The 6,000-nt window shown below is 41.0% G+C and overlaps 1 long non-coding RNA gene across 1 annotated transcript in view; it reads left to right on the top strand.

Annotated features, from left to right (window-relative positions):
• Positions 1–900: 900 nt before the first annotated feature.
• LOC129402350 (uncharacterized) overlaps positions 901–6,000 on the top strand; it is a 345,176-nt gene continuing 340,076 nt past the window's right edge. Inside the window, exon 1 of the long non-coding RNA XR_008628638.1 lies at positions 901–916. This is a non-coding gene — a long non-coding RNA (uncharacterized LOC129402350). The remainder of the gene's footprint in view (positions 917–6,000) is intronic.

The following is a 6,000-nucleotide window of genomic DNA, read 5'->3' as shown; positions in this document are numbered from 1 at the left end:
TTTCCTCTGATGTATTCTTAGGAAAAAGCATTTTGAATGAATGAAGAGAATCCACGTACTATATAAACATTATTATTTTCTAGGAATAGTTAACTCTTTACTATATGAGTCTTTTCTCAACTCCATTTCCTCTTCATTCTTTTTTCACTCTTTTCCTTTCATTCTGATAGAAAATACTGATTCTCAAATGTCTGCAATTCCCTCCTAAGCAAGCTAGAATGCCAATTTTCTTAGTTCATCTTAAATTTGACTACTTAATTTTTTGACATTGATGTAGATATAGTTATAGATGAGACAAAACAATGAGCCAATGGGAATTATTCTCCTAAATAATTAACAGGAAAGATATAATTTGTTCAAGTATCCCTCCTTCCAGTGTAGTTGAGGTAATTTTTTTTAATTCCCAAATGTAGGTTTTTTTCAGGTAATTCAAAATGTAAAGACAGATGGATTCTGAAGGGAAAAAAATTCTAGATTTTTTGAACAGATGTGTACTGATCTACTTTGGTTTGTAGCAGGTAAAGAAGATGGTTAATGACAGCAAGCATTAAAACCATTTTCAAAGAAAACTGTTGGAGGTGATGGAAGTTTGTTAGGCATTGATTACAATAATAATAGGCTATTGGGTACCTGCTCAAAATGAAATTCCTCAAGTCATACCGATCAAATAGATCAAATATAAGCAGATTTGTGTATGTCAGTCATTTCAACAAAATTGTTTTTAAAAAGATCTGATTTTCAACAGCTGGTCAAAGATTAGAAAAAGTACAGCAGCCATCCTGCAATTGTAAAATTATCTCATTAAATGAATAATATCACGGGTAGGTGCAGTAGTAAATAAATGCTTCTTGTATTTTTCCCCTTGCTTTAGAAATGAGACGTGAATGACGGCAGGAGTTACCAGGAGGGAGTCAGAGTAAGTTATATCATATTTATTTATTACTTTTGAAGTATACAGAATATATGTGTAAAACTTGTTTAGGAACTCTAGGGGACTCTTGTCTCAGATAAATTAGACCAAGTGAGTCTTTCAGGGGGAAATAAAATGCTTGCGTTCGCTGGGCTCTGGAGAAATGCGCTACTTGTCCCTGACGTTTTGAAATTGGTATTGTCTGCATTCCAACCACATCACCTTCCATATTACTAAGTGGATCACAGCCAAAGTGGCAGGAGAAAACCCTGGATGAATTCCTATTTCAGCATCTGGGAGTCTTGTCTCTTTGTTTAGTCACCTCCCCCCAACTCCCAACCCCACCACCTTCTTCCTTTTCATCTGCCATGGCAAATGTAAGCATGAACGTACATCTCAAAGTGGGATCGAGTTAGGAAGCAGACCAGGACTCCTATATAAGTTCAAGGGCCAGAGAAAGGTCATGGACTTGCATTGCTTGTCATGAAACTGCGTTTTTGTATTTCGCATCACTGAGCTATGCTCTCCTGTGAAGTTTCACAGTATTTGATGTGATGAAAAGACAACGTGCATTTCTTGGAGCATAACCAATCCTGTAAAAATCAAAGGCCAGGGTGGGCTTTGTGATGAGGTTCAGCTTTTAACATACACTTCACTTCTGGGTGTGTAATAGGTCAAGAGCGAAAATCACCTTCTTCCAACGGAGAAATGCAGGTCACATTGTTTTCATAAGTGTCTCGAATGCAAGCATATAGCAAAATCAGAACAATTAACATATTGTGTGATAAAGAATAAATTGCAAACTTTCTTCTAAAGGAAAAAGAAAGGAAGGGATGGGAGGAAGGAAAGCACACGGAATTCCAAGTCCACCATCCTCTTCCTGAAGTTCAGTTCCCTGCAGTTGTTTGCTTATTTCCCATCTTTTCTTATGAAAATATTGAGTTTTCCATCACGTTTTCAAAATAGTGCATATATATAGCTATTGCTATATAGATTGTATATATATATACATTGTTATATGTCAATGTCAGAAAAATATAATTGGTGGATTATGGGAATCTGCAATAATGATTACCCGGCTTTTCTCCATTCCTAAAATATTTCTTAAGATGGAGCGCAGAAGTTATTATTTGATATATCTACCTGTTAGAAATGGTTCTGAAACATCACCGCTGGCCCCTGTCACCAGCAGATTAGTTGAGAATGAGTAAAATGAACAAGGCTCTGTTAGCAAATGAATATTGTTAAAGAGAAACGTTTTAACGGACATGTAAAGGTGGGAAAGTGTCAGCAATATGATACTCACGTTCTGATGCCAAACCTATAGAGAATGCCATTGACTCTGGACAACCATCACTCAACTTCACGCTTCTTACAAAATGATAGACTTTTCGATGGGAAGTGAGTAATCAGAAAAGCATAGGATTTCCAGTATTCCTTTACATTGTCTTGAGACCACTTACCTGATTTAGGGAAGTGGTCTGGATATGGAATATCACTAGGAACTTATATTCCCCAAGAGACAGTTGGTTTATTCTTTCACCCGTTGGGGAGAAACGCCTCTATCCACTGTGCAGGGGGTACTGCCCTGCTGTCTCTGATGTTATTGTGGGTTTTTTTTTCTTATTGAATGACCATAAGATACAGTTACAAAGCTTTCATGATTGAGTTTCAGTCATACAATGACCCAACACCCATCCCTCCACCAGTGTGTCTTTTCCACCTCTAATGTCCCCAGTATCCCTTCCAAAACCCCCACAATACACCCTACCTCAACGGCAGGCAGGTTTCTTCTTTCTCTCTGCTTTGGGACATTATGATTAGCAATACAGATACTGAGAGACCATCATGTTTGTTCCTTTGTCTACTTTCAGCACAAATCTCCCATCTTGAGTGATCCCTGAAACCATCATTGATTTAGTGATCCCTTCTCTATCTCAGCTGCCTTCTCCCCCAGCACCTAAGGCAGGCTGCCAACCATGAATCCATCCTCCTGGCACTTGTTTCTACTGTCCTTGTGTGTTAATATCATACTATATTATTTTATATTCTATGAGTGCAGTTATTCTATATCTTTCCCTCTCTTTCTGACTCATTTCACTTAGTATGATACTCTCCATGTCCATCCACTCATAAGCAAGTTTCGTGGCTTTAACTTTTTTCCAACAGCTGAGTAGTATTCTACTGTGTAGACGTACCAAAGTTTCTTTAACTAGTCACCTGTTCTTGGGTTCTTGGGTTGCCTCCAGATTCTGACTATTGCGAACAGTGCTGCAATGAACATACAAGTGCAGATGTCATTTTTACTGTGTTATTTTGTACCCCCGGAGTATATTCCCAAAAGCAGTATTACCGGGTCATAAATATGGATATGGCACGTGGAACTGAATCTTACCCTGTTTTGTGTGAACTTTGATTATGAGCTGATTCTGACCCACAGAGGTGCTGATAGATATTTTGGATTGTGCATATGCAGAAAAAAAATATGCTGATATTTTGGATTGTGTATGTACTGATCTATCATTTTAACTGATTTTATAGAGAGGTAGAATTTGAACAGATAGCCTGGCCAGGGCAATCTGACTCCTTGACTTTTTTTCTTTTAATGGATATATTTTATCTAAATAGATTTTAACCTGCTCTCAGCCCAATTGGGGACTCTAGAAACACTGGCTCGTGTCCTTCTCAGACCCATATTTTAGGGAGCTAAGCTGGAGACAGAAGCCCAGGTGAAAATGGCAGAATATTCCAGGTGGTTCCGGGCCTCCCTCACCTCCTAAAGTCTGCAGTCTGTTTCCTGTCTCTTATTCTCTTGGTCTAAACCCTGGAGGGAAGGGATTCTACATACAATTTACACCAGGGTGAGTGGACCTCTTTTTTTTTTCTTTTTGGGTCACACCTGGCGATGCACAGGGGTTACTCCTGGTTCTACACTCAGGAATCACCTCTGGCGGTTCAGGGGACCATATGGGATGCTGGGAATCGAACTCGGGTCGGCCATGTGCAAGGCAAACGCCCTACCTGCTGTGCTATTGCTCCAGTCCCTGGACCTCTTTCTAATGCAAGTGTTTCTTGGCCTTCTGGGGAGAGGGGAGAGGGGATCAATCCTACTAGGATTAAAGTGTTGATGTTGAATCTCCATGAACTCTATTCTGCACCACATTGACAGCGATGTAAAAAAGGCATTGCTCAAATGGGGAGCCATGTTATCAGCCTACTCAGAAGAAACAAAAGGCCTTTTTACAGCAGAGCTCTTAGTAAGCAGAGCTATTAGCAACAACTAAGTAAGATGTCTGAGGTCATCACTGAGAAGTCTTACATTCAAGTTTTCCAAAAGCTTTCTTGTTACCTCAGGGGAATTGAAACTTCCTGGCACCACTTCTGATACTGTTTAGTCCTTGTCACCTGCCACCCCCTTTCCAAAGAAAACATGTGTGCCCACACATCCACACACAGGCATGCGTGCATACCCCTTGGAAGACCCCTTAGCTCTAGATAATGGCTCTCGCTTTTGCGTGGTATCAGCCCCGCCTGATGCTCTCAGAGGTCCATCTCTGATTACCTGCACTTCTCAAGCCATTGTATTTGTGATCATTTCCAGAATTTGCCGTTCCACAGTGAATGATGTGAGCAGCCTTTTGGTGGTCCCGTTTTTTTTTTTTCCTCCTTGCTTCTTACAAAAACGCTAAGTCATACTCTTCTTTAAAACGCTAAGTTGGGGCCGGAGCGATAGCACAGCGGGTAGGGCGTTTGCCTTGCATGCGGCCGACCCGGGTTCAATCCCTGGCATCCCATATGGTCCCCCAAGCACCGCCGCACCGCCAGGAGTAATTCCTGAGTGCAAAGCCAGGAGTAACCCCTGAGCATCACTGGGTGTGAGCCAAAAAAAGAAAAAAAAAACCCAAAATGCTAAGTCATACTCCTCTTTAGATGTTTCACTGTGTTGGGTGTAGATTCGTTGTGCCACAGGCCTCTCTCCTGTGGGCTGAGATTTGAAAACATCTTGCCATCTCTGCTTGAGAGAGCCAGAGGAGAAACCTTCACTCACAACTAAGCAAAGTGAGGTGGGCATGGCCACCAGCTGGTCACACATGGTCTTTCTCACCTCTCCTCTCGCTGGCTTTGAGGGAGAGGACAGTCAGGGGACCGCTAGCTTCATAGATTCCTGAACAATGTTACATAAGAGAGAATTTGAAGCCGGCGGGAATTGCCGGGAAATGAATCCTAGACCTAAGGAGCTTAGCTTGTGACATTTTACAGATGGAATTCCCTTTTTCTGTTTCTTCAGCAATGATTGCATCTTTAAATGGTATCTTAATCTCCTATCTTTCAGAATGTTCATTTTGGCCCTCCACGGCAGCTGTCTCTGGGTCTGATAATATTCATGGGCAGCCCAGGAATTTTATGCCGGTGGATGTTGGCAAGACCATTTGTCTGATTTAGCTCAAAGTGACTGGACTCTGTGTTTCTGAAAGCCCAGCAGGAGAAGAGGAATGCCAACTGAAGCCCATTTCATTCTCCGTAGTGTTCTTCTCGGAGCTAAGATAATGAAGTATGTTCCATTTGAGTCTCTCTACACAACAAAACAATCTAGCCAGATTGTAAATTAAGTAGTATATTATAAATTATGTAGCACGGGGATGCCAAAAGGAGGCAGGGTGGCCACACATAATTAATGTAGAGAAAGAATGGAGCCTACCTACAGTCATAGTTCAGAGACTTAAGGGCCAGTGTTGACAGGAAGAGTTTTTTAACAGATATCTCTATACCTGAAAATTAAAGTGGTAAATCTGAACATTTATATCCTGTGGTCTAAAGGACATGTCCTCAATACTTTACTGGGATACCAGCTGTCTAGTACTTTAACTTTAGAATTCATTGTTTTATAAGGTATCTAAATGGTATAGAATGCTCTTTACATTTTGTTTTTTCCCTCTTTTTTTTTTAAAGTTTTGGGGTCACATATGCTGCCTGAGCCCATGTGCTGCTTGCACCCACATGGCCGAGCACATGTGGCGCCTGAACATGGGTCACCCGCATCTCCCCTCTTGAGATATGAACTTTCATGCTTTCATGTCTAATGCTGGGAT

Source organism: Sorex araneus, chromosome 2 (assembly GCF_027595985.1).
Source record: "Sorex araneus isolate mSorAra2 chromosome 2, mSorAra2.pri, whole genome shotgun sequence".
Taxonomy (NCBI): Eukaryota; Metazoa; Chordata; class Mammalia; order Eulipotyphla; family Soricidae; genus Sorex; species Sorex araneus.
Note: the sequence above shows the minus strand (reverse complement) of the source record. Positions and strands in the feature narration are given on the sequence as shown.